Below are 15,635 nucleotides of genomic sequence, written 5' to 3'. Positions count from 1 at the left end.
TTATATTGGAACAGCAAATACCAAGATGGAGTACAACTTTTTGCTAATTTCAAGGTTCTGTTCTGTCATTTTCTTATTGCTTATCTTTGTTAATTAGTGCTAAGATCTTAAAGTATGTATTAATAGAAGGAAATTTAGTATTATATAGGTCTATAAATACTGACATTAACTTGGATGGATTATTTGGATGGGTTGTCTAACATGGATGGATAACTGACATGTTTTTCACTGTGCCACACAAAGAGTAGAAAGAGTTACCCAGTTATGTGGACAAGGGCCAGATGAAGCTGCTATGATTGAGGGATTTGAATCTAAACCAGCCCCAGAAGATCCACAGAAAGGGGTACAGAAGTCAATTTGTCTCCCTGTTGGAGCCCTTCATTCAGAGATATATAGCTTATTTACATGGCTGTTCAATTTACATAGCATAGCCACTGATAGATCCATTAATTTTCATAATCTCTTTTTAAAGCAACTATTACAGTATTGGATGGTAGTAAATTTCAAGGGGCTTTCCGCACCGGGATCCTTGTAGCAAATTGTTTGCTGAACGAAAAATCGCCATTTAAAATAGTGCAATTCGTCATTATGCATACCTGACTTCGTAGTGGAATCCAGTTGCGTTTCTATCGTTTCTCACAAGCTTCCGGTCTCAGCAAAAATCGCTAGAAAGGAAGCGCTATTGCCGAGCTCGTCCCGCCCCTGGCCGTCAAGCAGCCAATGGGCAGCCGTTAGCATGCTCCCAAACAGCCCCTTTCCCTTTAAGAAAGGTTTAAAAAAAAAAAAAACACCCATTGCAACGAATATGTGTTGATTCGTTGCAACGGAGAGACCCATCAGCTGGCAGGTGTGTTTGAGCTGTCGTTTCATCGTTGCCACGCTCTCCCCAAGTGAAAAAAAAAATCCCCCCCCCCCTCACGGGCCCGATTTTCGGCCGAAAACAGTGTAAAAAATAAAGGGAAAATACATCAGCAAACGTTGTTTGTGCTTAGTGACTAAACAGCTCTGGGGAGGGACTGAAGCCGGGGAAGCCTCTAAACAGGCTTGCTGGTGGGTTGAACTTCGCTCGCTCGGAGAAAAAAAAATGGTGATCGCTTTGCCGGAAGATCAGAGGAGAGAGCCAGGGGGAGGGACTTTGTAGAAACCACAACAATGGTAACGCACAGAACTTTCCCGCTAGTGTTGCAGATTGGTTGCAGGAGTGTAGCGCTTTCCGGAGGGTGAATCCACTTTTGGGGATTTCCCTGAAAGCGCTACAAGGAAGCGCTTTTTGCGGATCGGTTTCAGGTGTGTGGCAGATTGTCAACGACGTTGTGCATAATGGCAAATCAGTAGCGTTTTCAATTGGCAACCATTGTGCGATTTTGAAGGCGTGCGATCTCAGAACAAGAATTATTTGTTATACAAATCAGTGCTTTTCTTTTGGCTCTCCTGAATCTGCTACCTATTGAATTAATTGGCTGTCCTCCTTCCCAAATACTCAGTGTTTTGTAATGTTGTAGATCAATACTTTTTTTCATTAGCAGCTTCACTCCAATGTCCTATAATGTTTTAATAACATTTAATTGATTTTTTATAAAGAAAAGTAAACAAAGAAAAATATTAGATAGTTATACTATATCATTACTTAACTGCCTATACCAAGTTGAACAGTAGAAGCAAAAGGGGGCAGCCTTGTCTTGTCTCTTTAGTTAGTTCCTGAAAATGCTCCATTACCACTGTGTACTGCTTCCCCTCAATAATTTCCAGTATCATCTGCCATTTCCATCTTTTAAAAAATCTCAGTAGCATTAGTGATAGAGCACTAAAAGAACCATTATACAGAAAGAGGGAATCACAAAACAGCTTTTAACCAAATAATACTGACACTGATACAGATTCCGCCAATACTGATACTACTGATACTGCTGGTGACCAGTTTTCCAAAGATCAAAACAGCTAATCATGAACTTATATTTAAAATTCATACAATGAATTTATACATTCAAACAATGGAACCAGTCACGTAATAGGGGGAAGGGACTTCCTGTAGCACACCAGGATGTAGCACACCAGAGTACCCTCCCCCCCCCCAAAAAAAGTTCACTGATGTCACCATTTATATCTCTGGGGATCTTTTGCTTTTTTTATGCAGTATTGCTGGAGCACATGTGCAAAAATAAAAGAAGGGGTGGTGGTATGCAACTGTGCCTCCACTGACTACAAGATTGTTGATGCCCAGCAACCTCCCAGGAAACCTTTGATTGTTTGTCCATATGCTAAACAAAGAAACCAACTACACAGCAGAAATAATACGGAGAAAAAACGGATGTACAGAATAAGCCACTGAAGCCGAATCCAGTGCTTGTAGATCAACACCTGAGAAAATCAGGAGTAAGCTGATTGTATAGAAGAGGCCAGAGTCTGTCTTTAAGATGTTGCTTGTGTGATGTCCCCAAGAGAAAAAAAACAGGGGGCAGGTGGTTGGTTGTATGAGGGAGGAAGGCAAGGCATGGGGTTGGAGTTCACTTGAAAAAGAGAAAATAGGTTGAAACAGAGGTTGAGGGAAGCCAGGTTTGAGGAAAGGAAAGCTGGAAAATGAAGGAGAAGAGCAACAGGGATAAAAACTGAGCTATTAGGAGGAGTTGTACAGATTCATGTTGCCTTATCCTGCAGCTCAAATGTGCTCAAAGACCTCCAGAGTGATGAAGGAATAATATGGGGAAAAGAACTTTCTCTTGTCATAATGGCAGAGGGACAGCTTAGGATTAAATCTAAAATGTCATCTTCACTTCCTAAAATTTCTATTGAAATTTGATGCCGATCGACTCAGAACATCTACTGGTCCCCCCCCCCCGACACCCTACCATGACCGAAATAACTGACTTCCCAATGTTATTATATATTGTATTACTGTTGAACAGTTATAATGTTTTATTGAAGGTTGCTAAATGTTGCAGACTATGTAATGTTCCATGTACGAGTTATTCAATGTTCAATGTAAACTGCCCAAGGCCACAAAGAATGGGCAGTATGGAAATCCAAATAAGTAAATAAGTAAATAATACAAAAGTTTTGCACTAATTCTTGACAGCAGTGCAGAATTCCACCTTTGGATCTATGTGGGGGAATATAAACAGGGCAGTTAATGATGTTACCTGCCTGAGGAATTCCTTGATTAGATTGCTAGATGTGTCTATGGTAAGTGACTCCTTTGAGTGGGAAGATGTTGTCCAGCAGATATTCCTCTTTTAGTTTTGGCCTGGGTGTATGGGGATTATGAAGAGTCTTAAAACAAAGCCTCCATTTGGGTGTGTTCCATTTTTCCCTCAGAAAGTGGCTATTTGCTAAGACCTGATCATGATTCTCTGGTTTGTACCCCTCACTGCATAGAACCTTGGGATTTTAGGAAGCTGGAGGGATGGATATTGCTTCAAATAAGAGGGGGAGGTTTTTGGCAAGTATATATAGGCAGGAATCCAAAGAGTATGTGCACACATGTGCATGTATGCACTGCAGTAGAACAGCATTTCTGCACTTGCAGAGGAAGGGATGAAAATCATCAGTTGTTTTTCTAGTGGCATCCCCTTGTGCTCTGGAATGGTCCTCTGCATTTTAGGAGACATGCTTGGGAGTGGAGTCCCCTCTTTATTCAGGTAGAGTGTGCATTTTTGTGGATTCTGTCAGCATGTTGTTGTTTTAAATCAGGCTTAGGTTTGTTTGTGCTATTGAAAGTGTTTAGAGAAAATGAAGATAATTAACACGTCCTTTAGAACAGTGGTCCCCAACCTTTTTATCACCGGGGACCACTCAACGCTTGACAATTTTACTGTGGCCCGGTGGGGGGGGGAGTTTACTCCTCTACTCTCAACCACTGCCCTAACGCTCTCCGACTCTGGTCGCTATGGTAATGTTTAAACATCCCTTCAAAATAAGTTACTGACACGCCACAACAATGAACATAAGGAACATTTTATTTTCATGGAAATTTTAACTCATGACAATGACAAATCAATGGGAACCCTGAGCTTGTTTCTCTGCAACGAGATAGTTCCATCTGGGAGTGATGGGAGACAATGACACCCGAAGTGTGTTGTAAAGGGCCGGGGGGGATGAAGTAAAGGGCCGGGGGGGGGGAGAAGGCGTCCTTCGCGGCCCACCTCCAATTAGTCGATGGACCACATGTGGTCCGCAGCCCACAGGTTGGGGATCGCTAGTTTAGAACACCTTGCTGATTTCTAGAGTTAATGCACAAATCATACACTTGTATATATATTTAATCATTTTAAATTTTAACAATCCCACCATAATGTTGTTGATTCCCAGGAGGAAGAGAGTGAAGAAATTATGCAAGTATTATTTATTAACTAATAACTAGCAGGTTAATATATATGCAACAATTGGAGCATCAGAGCTACTAGAATCTGGGGTGAGGAAAACCTAAAGCCTAGAATCTTGAGCTGAAGCATGTTGATTGTTTTTCTTTCCTTAGGATGAATTGTAGAATACTATTACAACATAGGATATAGATCTCAGTGATTGAGAAGAAAATAATTATTTAGTTTAAAATTGGGCTTTCTATATAAATTGTAGAGCAAGAGATGACTGTGTCTTCTTTGTCTATACTTGAAAGTAATTGCAACAGAGTTAAATGAAACTTCTTCCCAAGTATACATAGGTTTGCAGCCATGGGGTGTTTTAATAACCATCAACGTTCCACAGTGCCTGCAAGATGGAGCTGTTCCGCCAGGCTTTTGGTTGAGGCTGGGGGGAGATCCTGAGGTGATCAATTTGTTATGTTATGTTTATTTGGTCAGTTAACCCATATAAATGATGTTATTTTGCCAAGCTTAGATGCTGGCAAGTACATCTGATTGCCTGATGTTACATCGCATGCCGTTTCGCGGGATATGGGTGGCGGGATGGGTATTGGGGAGTATTTTCTGAGTTTTGTCTGCCATCTTGTTGCTGTTCAGTGGTTTTAATGCTGTTTGTGTTTAATTGGGGGGAGTATTGATTTTATTGTTTCACTGTATTACCTTTTTTGTAAGCCGCCCCTGTCATGTTGGGAGGGGCAGGGTATAAATTCAATAATAAATAAAATAAATAAAAAATAACACGAAGCAAATTAACAGTATTGTTGAGTTCTGGATAAAATCAAAACATTGTATTTCATAATAGGACTAAAGAATATTGAGGAAGGTGAACTTATTTCTTAAGCAACTTTGTGCCACGATGAACAAAAAATCCTGTTATATTAGGAATATTTTATAAGTATTTGCCACATTACATTCATGGTGAGATTAAAAACTGAAATAAACAGCAACTTGTTTTACTGACATTTCACCTAGTGTGAGTCTCATATTTCAGAGGTTTTGAGCAATATTTACTGCCACTTGGGGGAGCTAGGACAATTTTAAATTCTAAATTATTAATGAATCCTATTGAACTTTGTGGAATACTAGGAAGAATGAATGGAAAGCAAGCTATAAATGACATGCTTTCTATCATGTTACAGGACCAAAGACTATAAGTTCCAGAAACATCCTAGCAAATGCCATTTTGGCCTGTATCAACAGGGGCATCACATCAAAATCACAAGATGTCATAGTCCCATTGTATACGACACTGGTCAGACCACACCTGGAGTACTGTGGGCAGTTCTGGAGGCCTCATTTCAAGAAGAGCATAGATAAAATTGAAAGGGTACAGAGGAGAGTGATGAAGATGATCTGGGGGCAAGGGACCAAGCCCTATGAAGACAGGTTGAGGGACTTGGGGATGTTCAGCCTGGAGAAAAGGAGGTTGAGAGGGGACATGATAGCCCTCTTTAAGTATTTGAAAGGTTGTCACTTGGAGGAGGGCAGGATGCTGTTTCTGTTGGCTGCAGAGGAGAGGATGCACAGTAATGGGTTTAAACTTCAAGTACAACGATATTGGCTAGATATCAGGAAAAAAAAGTTTCACAGTCAGAGTAGTTCAGCAGTGGAATAGGCTGCCTAAGGAGTTGGTGAGCTCCCCCTCACTGGCAGTCTTCAAGCAAAGGTTGGATACACACTTTTCTTGGATGCTTTAGGATGCTTAGGGCTGATCCTGCATTGAGCAGGGGGTTGGACTAGATGGCCTGTATGGCCCCTTCCAACTCTATGATTCTATGATTCTTTGACTTTACTATGGGTATGATTAATATTGTGAATAATAAACTCAGTTTAGACAAAAATCTATACCTCTCATTGACCGTTTATACACTGGAGGTTTCATGTCGGGCTGCATGCTGGAGTTTTAGCTGTGGCTGGTTGCCCTACCCCTTCCTGCACCCATATGGGGGAGCATTTGGTCCGGTGCACCTCATTCATCCCCAATTTGTGCTCCTGCATGGGAGCTGGGGCAGTGAAGTTCCCAGTGCATAAATGGTCATTCAGCGTTAAACTAAGCAGTAAAAGGTTAATTGGGTCCTAGTATATTAATATCCTTATGTTTGTTATTTAGATCAACAATCTAAATTAAATGTTGTGGTTGGGTATCATTTGAGTTCTTATTTAGGCTATAGATAAGATTGCCAACCTCCAGATGGGTCCTGGAGTTCCCCTGAAAATACAACTGATATCCAGACTGCAGAGATCAGTATCCCTAGGGAAAATAGCAGCTTTGGAGGGTAGACTCCTTTGTAATATTTTCATGCTGAACTCCCTCTCCAAACATCATCCCTGAATCTACAGGAATTTGCTAATCTGAATTTGGCAACCATAGGTGAGCAGCAAGATTGATCAGAAACGTAATAGAGTGGTCTTGCTGGAGTTTCTGAATTTAGTTTTAAATTGTGAATTTTATTTCAAATGTATGGTATTTTGTGTAGGGCGAGATTTAAATCTAAACAATTTATATTTCCACCAGTATGCTAGATTTCCAGCAACTTGCTTGGTGACAAGACTTGTATTCTCTGGTACGGGGGGCGGGGCAGGATTCTTTCAGTAAAGTTTTAAATGCTTTTATGAGGGAATTGTTTTACTGCCATGTTCTGTGTAAAGTCTGGACATATATTTTGAGGAATATGTTCAACTTTCTTGGGAACAAGACAGGACACTGGCTGGAAGGATTTGATCCTATCACATTTAAGCACCCACATTAGTAAACTTGGAAGAGGGAAATTCAACCTGCTTTAGCTATATATTCTTCATTCTAAGAATGGATAAAATATCAGACTGTTTCCCTTGTTGTGCAGGTTTCTGTAAGACTTCAGACAGCATTGGGAGAAGTTGCAACTTGCTATGGTATGACTAGCACTGATGCAATATTTATACATCTTTGAATATTTGATACACTTATTGGATGGTGTCTATGATGAATGTGTGAGAACCTCAGTGGCTTGAATCTATGTAAATAACTTGAATAAGACAATGTGATCTCTAATGTGGCAAAATGTTCATCCCTTTTTTATCTGCAACCATAGCTAAATGGCAGAATCTGTATTATATACAAAGAACCAAGAGGAAGATGGGAGAAGGCCCTAAGTTTAAGTCCTTAATATCTTTAATTTTTTAATGCTAAAGGTTGAATTAAATTATGCTTTCTTGGAATTTAAAAGTATATTGCCTTAATTTTGTTGAAATAAAGTTTAAAACATAACTACTATTAGAGAAAGGAGGAATAGCAAACAGCTGCAGCCTGTTAATGGTTAGGGAAAAAGTGAATATTGAAATTAGAAACAATAACTTCTGCGATAAATTTTAAAAAAGGTTTTTACTTTATTATATGAAACTGTTCATATAGTCCAGACTTTCTCAACTAGAAGAAGAAGAAGAAGAAGAGTTGGTTCTTATATGCCACTTTTCTCTACCCGAAGGAGTCTCAAAGCGGCTTACAGTCGCCTTCTCTTTCCTCTCCCCACAACAGACATCCTGTGAGGTTCTTCCCTATTGATAAGAATCAAGTCTAAAATAGCAGAGCCCCTGGTTTCCCCTCTCTACTTTCTGGGAAATGAAGCTGTCAGCAAGACAAGTTAAGAATTTAATGGAGTTTGCATTTTTAGCAGAGTTGGTCTTCCAACAGATATCTGGGTAATTGAAGTGACCCATGACCACTGTTTCCCCCTTTTTTGAAAATTGTATAATTTGGTCTAGCAGTATTTCATTCAAGTCCTCTGACTGGCTTGGTGGTCCATAGCAGGCACCCACAATAATACCACTCTCATTTCCTACTACTTTTATATTTACCCAAATACACTCAACTGAACTTTCATGCTCGGGTACCTGTATTTCTTCACAAGTATAAAGATTCCTAACATATATTGCTACACCTCCCCCCTTCTTTTCTTGTCTGTCCCTTCTGAATAGATTGTACCCCTCAATTTTAGTATTCCAATTGTGAGTATTATCCCACCAAGTTTCTGTGATTCCTATTAGGTCATAGCCCCCTTTTAGCCCTCTATTACGACTACTAGTTCCTCCTGCTTGTTTCCCATACTCTGTGCATTGGTGTAGAGACCATTGGTGTAGAGTAGTTCCCTGCTTATGTAACATTCCCTGTAGATTTGAGATCTTCTCATGTTCAGATCTTGCCATCACACCAAGTTCTGAATTTGCATCTCGCTCCCCCTTTGTGTCTAGTTTAAAGCCCTCTTCACCAGGTGTGCAAGGGTTCTCCCAAAATACTTTTTCTGTCCCTTGTGGGGTGCACACCGTCTTCTGATAATATCCCCTCATATTGACATCATTGACCATGATCCAGAAATCCAAATTGTTCCCGTCGACACCATTGACGTAACCAGTCATTTACTTGCATAATTTTTCTCTCTCTTCCTATGCCTCGGCCACTTACAGGAAGGACTGATGAAAACAAGAATCGGACATTTTGACATACACCACTCTTGTGGGAAGTAAAATGGATCACATTATGGATCCTGTTATAAAATACTGCTGTGATGGACTTTCAAGGGTTAATGCCTAAGCGAGTCTGAGAACCTTTGAGTGACAGGCTGTTCAAATGCAGACCAGCTGCTAGCATACCTGGTTGAAGCTTCAGTCCTTGATCATTCCAATCCAGATTCCAACCTGGCAGTGGGGTGGAAACAGCATTCGTGGCCTGGATGGATGACCGGTGCCAGACAGACCAAAGTGGTTCAGCACTGCTAATACTGCTAGACGTGTCAGCAGCATCTGATACAGTTGATCATGAGCTTCTTGCTCACAGACTCATAATTGCGGGGATCCAGGGGACAGCCCTAAAATGGCTGCTCTCCTTTCTCCAGGTCAAGGACAAAGAGTGATAATCAGGGAGAACCACTCTCAACACTATGAACTCAAATTTGGAGTTTGATACTCTTACTAACACTATTCAGCGTTTTCATGCACTCTCTTGCCCAGCTGGTCCATAGCAAAGGCTTGGGTTGTCACCAATATGCAAATGACACTCAGCTCTTATCTTCTAATGGATGACCAGCCTGATAATCTCTCCCCCCCCCCCGGTTTGCCAGATTAGAAGTCCATACTCCTAACCATTACACCAAGCTGTCTCTCGCCCAATCTGAACCCACATCACCTCACCAAAGTGATCCATGTAACAGTTATCTCTAGACTAGACTATGCAGCTTGCTGTATGTAGGCCTTTCTTTATTCCTGCTTCAGAAATTACAGTTGGTCCAAAATGTGTCTGCCCGACTGTGCTGCCAATTGCCATGGAGAACACATATTATACCAATTCTTCAGCAGCTTCAGTGGCTACCAACTGAATACCAGATCAGATTTTAGGTGATGCATATTCAGTCAGGGTCACTTGCTCTAAATATTCCAACAACCTGGTAATCCTTGGCCCCAAAGAAATCTGTCTGGCCTGAGCCAGAGCCTTTTCCTTTGTGGTCCCAAACTCGTGGAATGAGCTCTACAATGAGATCAACTCAAATAGTTCTGTAGGGCCAGCTAAATGGAGCTCTTCTGCCAGACAGATAACGAAGACTTAAATCTGACCCAACCACCAGGAAACTGCAATACCAATGATCAAATGTCCCTCATCTGCTAGACCAGTGGTTCTCAACCTTGGGGACCCTACCCCATTTGGGGTCGCCTGGCCCCTTCCCACCGGGTTGCCATGTTGGTGGTAGCAGACAGCAGCAGACGGCGGTGAACGGTGGCAGCGGCAGGCAGCCAGTGGTGGCTGGAGGCGGTGGAGCCATGGCACTGGCCACCTCCGGATTGTTGTGCGCCTGCATGCACGCATGCACCTGCATGTGTTACCCATGTGTGTGTATCTGCCGTCCCTGCTGCAGTTGGGGTTGCAGTGTGAGGGCAGTTGAGAACAGCTATGCTAGACCGTTCTCTGTGATCTCTTATTCCACTTATATCTCCATTTTTAATTGATCACAAATGTTACAGTGTATTTTCTCTAGTTCTATGTTCTAGTTCTATGTTTTCTAGTTCTACCCCGAGATGCTAAGTGGGGGGCAGTATAAAAGTTGAACAAATAAATGAATAAAATAAATTATGTTGAGAGAGTTAATAAAGGAATGACTGTTGTTGATTGACAGTTGAAGAAGAGACAGTTAAGCACTGATTGTAGACTGGGAAGGAGGTTGAAAGTTGATTGAGAAGGATCTGCTATTTCTTTCTTTCTTTCTTTCTTTCTTTCTTTCTTTCTTTCTTTCTTTCTTTCTTTCTTTCTTTCTTTCTTTCTTTCTTTCTTTCTTTATCATACTTATATACCGCCCTCCCCGGAGGCTCAGGGCGGTTTACATCACAACAAGAACAATACATAAAACAGTCTGTAAAACATGTATAACTGATAACTAATAATTGTAACCAAATAACAGCACAATATAACAGTATAACAGTATAACAATATAGTTGTACAAACAGGTCCAGGGCTTATTGATGGAATTCTGAGGGGGGGTGGGGGGGGAATGCCGAATCCGAAAATAAGTGGGATCACTTTTAAAAGAACTAGAATTAATTAATTCCCTCCCTTTTCTTCTCAAAAAGAAACATCCCAACTGGAGTTAGTGTTTTTTGTTTGTTTTAAGTGCATCATAAAATTATTTTCAAGATTGAAAGGATTGAACTGATACTCTGGTAAATTTTAAAAATAAAAATAGGCATAAATTGCACTTTAATTTTTTTGTTGTTGAGCTATTAAACTGATGGAATTTAAAATGATCAAAATTAAGGCAATAAATGTAGCATTTGTGTTAACTCATGTCTGAGACTGAAGTCTGAAGTTGCTTTAGTATGTTTCTAATTTTGAAGTTGTTCCAGGAAGAACACAATGTGCCTTCTTGGTAATGAGTCAGGTATCAAAATAACTGACTAATGTGGTAATAGGGTATTATTTTTTTTTGTTTGGAATAGTACAGCTGAGCTTGTGGAGAAATGTTCTTAGTGGCTATTGTGCAGAGTATAATATATATTTAATATAATTCATGTTCCAGTATATGATACATTTAAAGGTAGACATTCTGAAAACCAAACATCTATGTCAGATTAGGTTATGGTTTTCATGATACTGTATTTGATTTTCTATAATATAAATTCATAGCCAGCTGGAATCCTGATACCCTTCCTCAGCAGTGAATATGGGAGCTCTTCCGCTTTGTAGTACTCTTATGAACTGGTGAAACAAAACTTGTATCAATTGCTCTTGGCAGACTGTAGCAAGAATGTAGAAAATGTGGGATCTGACTGAGCTAATTGATGGCTGTGGGTAACTAAATTAATATAAACATTATCTAAATAAAAATAATTCCTGAATCATTTAGGGACCAAAGCAGTCATGAACTGATCTCTGCCATGATGTTTTGAAAAGTGTTCATCATGCTCTTCCCTTTAAATGGGGAGGGGGGATTATGTTCCCATTGTAGATTAGCCCCCTCCCCTTGGTCTTGTTGTTTATTCTATGTGGTATACTGCATCCTACAAATGAAATAGCAGTAAGATCACCTCACATCTAAAGTTTCAATTGTACAGCTGGTAAAAGAACCTGCTGAATTTGGTAGAATTATTTTATAACACATACAGAGATAAAGAGAGGGAGAGAGAGTTCTGCGTGAAATATGTGTGAGTGCTTAAAGAAGCAGTGGTTTTCTGACCTGGGTGAAGTTTGGAATTAACCTCCTCCACAGCCATGCCTATGCTCCATCACTTCAACTCCCCTTCCCCCTCATGGGTTTGCTGTTTGCCCGCTGGTCTTCCTGCCCACCCTCTTACCCCCCTGTATCTCTATGCTCACTGTCTCCAGTTCTTGGTTTTCACCATCAGTCTTTCTAGCTTCTTCGGTCCTATACCCTCAATATCTATTGTTCTCCATCCCTGGGTCACTCAGGTTTGAAGCAATCTTTGCTTTAGCCTTATGTGCCCCCCCTGTGAATTGTTTTGCTCTGGACAGAGGAACGTACTTGGTTAATGGATATATGATTATGTTTGGCTAAAATAAAAAATGGCTTTGGCTTTAAGGAAATCCTCAACTAAAGCCAGACATGCTTCTAGAAAAAGAAGTAAAGGTACTCACCTGGTCATCTTTGGTGCATGTTCATTGTATTTATTACTGGAATTTAAATAATTGTAGTTGGCATTGGATTAGATGGCAAATGCATCTTAGTGCAAAGGTACATAAGATGCCAGACAGATGTGAGCTCTCCAGGCCGTATCTGGATTTTTTAGATGAGTGAAATTTTAGGGGCTGATACACTAATGAACTTTTCTCCCCACCCAAAGCAGGGATTCATATCCTTGGGACAACAGCATCTCCAGGATGTTCTAATTTCCCTATTTCTCCTTCCTCCTCACACCCATGAAATGCAGTTAGCAATTACTAACAGCCTGCTTCACCTTTGTAATTTCCTGTCCTGGAATACAGAGATCATCAAGACACATGAATATCTCTGGTTCTACCCCAGATATTCCTAGCAATCAAACTTATGAGGACCTACCCTGGGTATTGTCTTTACTGTGGTCAAGCCCATCACATGCCCTCTAGTTTATTTATCATGCACAAGATATCACATCAAGAATATCGTTTTAGGGGCTACTATGTTAGCCATAGCCTGAGGATACAATTCTCCCATAAAAGCAGAACACCTAGGGCCTTTTCGCACGGGGATCTTTGTTGCAAATTGTTTGCGGAATGAAAAATCGCCATTTAAAATAGTGGAATTCGTCGTTTTGCACACCTGGCTTTGTAGTGGAATCAGTTGCGTTTTTTAGCGTTTCCCACAGGCTTCCGGTCTCGGCAGAAATCGCTAGAAAGGAAGCGCTATTGCCAAGCTCGTCCCGCCCCTGGCCGTCAAGCAGCCAATGGGCAGCCGTTAGCATGCTCCCAAACAGCCCCTTTCCCTTTAAGAAAGGTTTTTTTAAAAAAAAAACAGACCCATAGCAACGAATCTAGGTAGATTCGTTGCTACGGAGAGACCCATCCAGCTGCCTAATGTGAGCTGTCGTTTGATTGTATGATCGTTTGCACGCTGCCTCGAGTGATAAAAAAAAATCCCCCCCCCTTCTCACGGGCCCGATTTTCGGCTGAATTTATGTGTAAAAAATAAAGGGACTTTATTTCAGCAAACGGGCTTTTAAGTGGTTTGTGCTTAGTGACTAAAGGTGAAGGACTGAAGCCAGGGAAGCCTCTAAACAGAAAGAGGCTCGCCGGTGCGTTTATCCCCGCTCGCTCGGAGAAAAAAAAATGGCGATCGCTTTGCCGGAAGTTTGGAGGAGAGAGCCAGGGGGAGGGACTTTGAAGAACCAGCAACAATGGTAACGCACAGGTCTTTAGCGCTAGTGTTGCAGATTGGTTGCAGGAGTGTATCGCTATCCGGAGGGTGAATCCACTTTTCTGGATTCCCCTGAAAGCGCCACAACGAAGCGCTTTTGGCGGGTCGGTTTCAGGATTGTTGCAGATTGTCTACGACGTCGTGGGTTATGGCAAATTAGTAGCGTTTCCAATTAGCAACCATTGTGCTATTTTGAAGCCGTGCGAAATGGCCCCTAGCATCAGCCTGTCTCTGTGTTCTTTGGACGTTCCTCACATACCGCTTGCTTGCATGTAGGCTATTCCTTTTCCTTCTCTAAGATTTAGTTGGATCTGTGGACTTCCCTCTGCTCATCATAATAGTAACTACAGTTCCCCTGCTTCCTTCAAACTATTCCCTTTCAACTCTGCTTTTCCTTAGTTAATTTCTTGTATGTTACAAGATCTTTAGTGTGTATGTTTGTAAATTGCCTTCTAATCTACTTAATAAAGTAACTTTCCAGTTATCTCAGGCTGTTTTATTTAAGAGTTTTTCAAGGGAATAACCTGGAGATCCTGTAGTTACACACCTCTCAATAAATCTCTAATTAATTTGCTAATTCCACCATCTAAATTCACAAGACCTCCAACTTGGGAAACAACTTCTCAAAGTGCCACCCATGCTACAAGGCATGTGTATGATGTTATGGAGATCCTACCTGAACTCTGTGGGTTCCCAGGGCAAGAGTAGACAGATAACCAGAGATTATACTTGTAGAAAGCCTGCTGCAAGCTGAAAAGCAGAAGGTGCTAGTGGGACGATGGTTGGGGGGGGGAGGGCTGGTGCTCCCCTGCCCATCTCCCTCTCGCAAGGAGGAGGAATGTGGGTCAGCCTTCAGGCTGGCGGGCCTCTGGCTGGCAGGTGGTGCGTGCACGAGTACTTTTAGTGAGGTGACTTCTGTGGCGCCACATCCCCCACAGCGCAGGCAGAGGTTCCTTGGAGGGCTTGGGCTGTTGGCTGCATGCTCTGCACAGCCTTGCATGCTGCCTCCACACTGCAGCCAGCTCCTCATGTGCCTGTGGCTGACTCTTCAGCAGTGTGGCTCCGCCACCTCCTCCTGGCAGACACCTCTGCTTCTTCCTGGCGACCACCACTTCCTGGGTAGAGCGCTGCACATGTGCAAGCCATGACAACCAGGCTTATCTGCAGCCAGGCTGCCAGAGAGGCAAGCCACCGGCTAGGGAGGGCGGTCTCTTTCGGGGCCGGTCCATTCAGGGTGCAGCCAGTGAATGGGCCAGACATGCTCCACCCACCGGGGTGTTTCACAAATATATATTGGTACATGGATAAGGATGAATTATATCAGAAGCATTTAAAATATCATTTTAGAAAATACATTAGATACAGTACAAAGCCCTAAAACAAATAACACAAAATAATAACAGCTATCTTATTACATAGCACCTTGAGAGGAACATTAGGCAGCACAGTGAGTGTATTTTTTCTTCTGCTGCTAGCTCATGCAATGCTAATCTCAATACAGTGATTAACATGAAATCTTGTGCCCAGTCCCAGGTGTTTTGTCTGCAGGCAAATATTGGCTGTGTTGTTAGCATTTACCCCCTTTCCATTCGCCTTATCCTATCTCTGGCATCCATTTCTGGTGAATTTTTAATTTAAAGTCAAAAGTCCCACTGAATATGACCCAGCTCTTGACTTTTGGCCCAGACCTATTTCCATAGTTCCAGGACAGGTAGGTTGTTGGTGTTAACTGTAGTGGTATCATTCAGAAACCCGTATAATTTTGATAATTTGGAGGAAATTGCAGGATATATTTTCAGAATAGATATCTTGGATTTCTAAAACCATCTGTTTTGCCATTTCTTTTCTCATTTCAATTATGTGTTTTTTTTTCAAAATTGGCTAGTATCTCTCTAGGATTTTTATATTG

The 15,635-nt window shown here is 41.5% G+C and overlaps 1 protein-coding gene across 6 annotated transcripts in view; it reads left to right on the top strand.

The window, feature by feature from the left end:
- FKBP5 (FKBP prolyl isomerase 5) overlaps positions 1-15,635 on the top strand; it is a 75,339-nt gene that overhangs the window by 14,516 nt on the left and 45,188 nt on the right. The window lies entirely within an intron of this gene.

Source organism: Paroedura picta, chromosome 4 (genome assembly GCF_049243985.1).
Source record: "Paroedura picta isolate Pp20150507F chromosome 4, Ppicta_v3.0, whole genome shotgun sequence".
NCBI lineage: Eukaryota > Metazoa > Chordata > Lepidosauria > Squamata > Gekkonidae > Paroedura > Paroedura picta.
The sequence above is the reverse complement of the archived record's forward strand: the minus strand, read 5'-3'. Positions and strand labels throughout refer to the sequence as shown.